Source organism: Frankliniella occidentalis, unplaced genomic scaffold, assembly GCF_000697945.3.
Source record: "Frankliniella occidentalis isolate FOCC.00 unplaced genomic scaffold, Focc_3.1 Scaffold574, whole genome shotgun sequence".
Taxonomy (NCBI): Eukaryota; Metazoa; Arthropoda; class Insecta; order Thysanoptera; family Thripidae; genus Frankliniella; species Frankliniella occidentalis.
Genome location: NW_026267690.1, coordinates 38,552 through 39,841, shown reverse-complemented (window position 1 = coordinate 39,841; position 1,290 = coordinate 38,552). Strand labels below are relative to the sequence as shown.

Below are 1,290 nucleotides of genomic sequence, written 5' to 3'. Positions count from 1 at the left end.
CTGCTTTACACGCAGAAGGTCCCCAGTTCGACCCTGGGCGGAATCAGCTCCCCTGTTTTGTTTTGTTTCCTTACAGCCGCCCCCGTCGACCATTGCTACGCCCCCCTTCCCCTCCCTCGACTCCGTGGCGCAACGGTACCGCGTCTGACTCCAGATCAGAAGGTTGCGTGTTCAAGTCACGTCGGGGTCATGCGAAACCGTTCTGTCTGACCGGGGGGCGAGAGGCGAAATAGCTCAGTTCGGCACACTCATTATGGACTGTCTCGTGGGCTCCGTTTGCAGACGCGAGACGACACCCCAGAACGGCGCGACCAGGCGGCCTCACTGCAGCGAGCCCGGCTACCTCTGTCGGTATAGCATGGGACTCTTAATCCCACGCTCGTCGGTTCGACCCCAAAACCACAACCACAAGATCACCTTATCGTACAACGTTCTGACCAGACTGTATACCGGATCGATTCTCATGATGATGCAGCAAGGGTGTGTCAAAAAATTGAAAACAGAATGTTTGGCAACTTTCTTTTAATGTCAACTTTCTTTCTACAAACGTACACATTTAGCAACAATCAAGTATGAAATTTTCTTCTGTGTCAACACAACGAAGACAAGAACAAAGTCATCTTTCTCTCATATAGTAACAATAAACTTTCAAATCTCTTCTACCACAACAACCACCAGCAGCAGCAGCAGCAGCAAGACCAGCTGCTCTATCTCTCTCTCACCGGCCACACGGCAGATCACGCAACTGTGCCAGGGCCTCCTCAGCGTATTTTTTAGACCGCTTCACGGCCTGGGACACCTTGTCGTCGGCGGCGAAGTGTTTTTTGGCCAGGTCTGCGACGACCAGGGTGTGTCGCAGCGCAATCTCCATGTGGTACCGCGCATCTTCTAAAGGTTCCTCGCCGATACACAGCCACCGCTCTTCTTCCTCCGTCCGGCGTGTCAGGGTCGCATGGAGCTGAAGCAGGACACGCACGCGTCTCTTGACGTTCGTGAGGAACTTGAGATCCCTTTCGTCCACTCCGGCCTTGGGCGTGGTCATGATGACGCGATAGGCAAAGAGTTCGGCATTGACGACGGCCAGACGGCACTCGTTGTATTGTATGCTGGACAATGCCATGATATGACGGTCCCGGGCTTCGTTCGCGGCGGCGGCACACACAAACACACACACACACAGGTCACAGGTAGGCAAGCACTACGTCAGTCAGTCAGCAGCGACTATAGCGTTCTGATGACCTGAGGGCGCCTCCCGGTGCTTATATAGGCGGGACCGGAGTGGGGGGGGGG

General features: G+C 54.7%; 2 non-coding genes across 2 annotated transcripts in view; both read left to right on the top strand.

Moving 5' to 3' along the window:
- The window catches only part of Trnav-uac (transfer RNA valine (anticodon UAC)), a 137-nt gene extending 91 nt beyond the window's left edge, over positions 1 to 46 (top strand). Inside the window, exon 2 of the tRNA in view lies at positions 11 to 46. This is a non-coding gene — a tRNA (tRNA-Val). The remainder of the gene's footprint in view (positions 1 to 10) is intronic.
- A 72-nt stretch (positions 47 to 118) lies between these two features.
- Trnaw-cca (transfer RNA tryptophan (anticodon CCA)) lies at positions 119 to 190 on the top strand. The gene has a single exon. It is a non-coding gene; the product is annotated as a tRNA-Trp (tRNA).
- Positions 191 to 1,290: the final 1,100 nt, after the last annotated feature.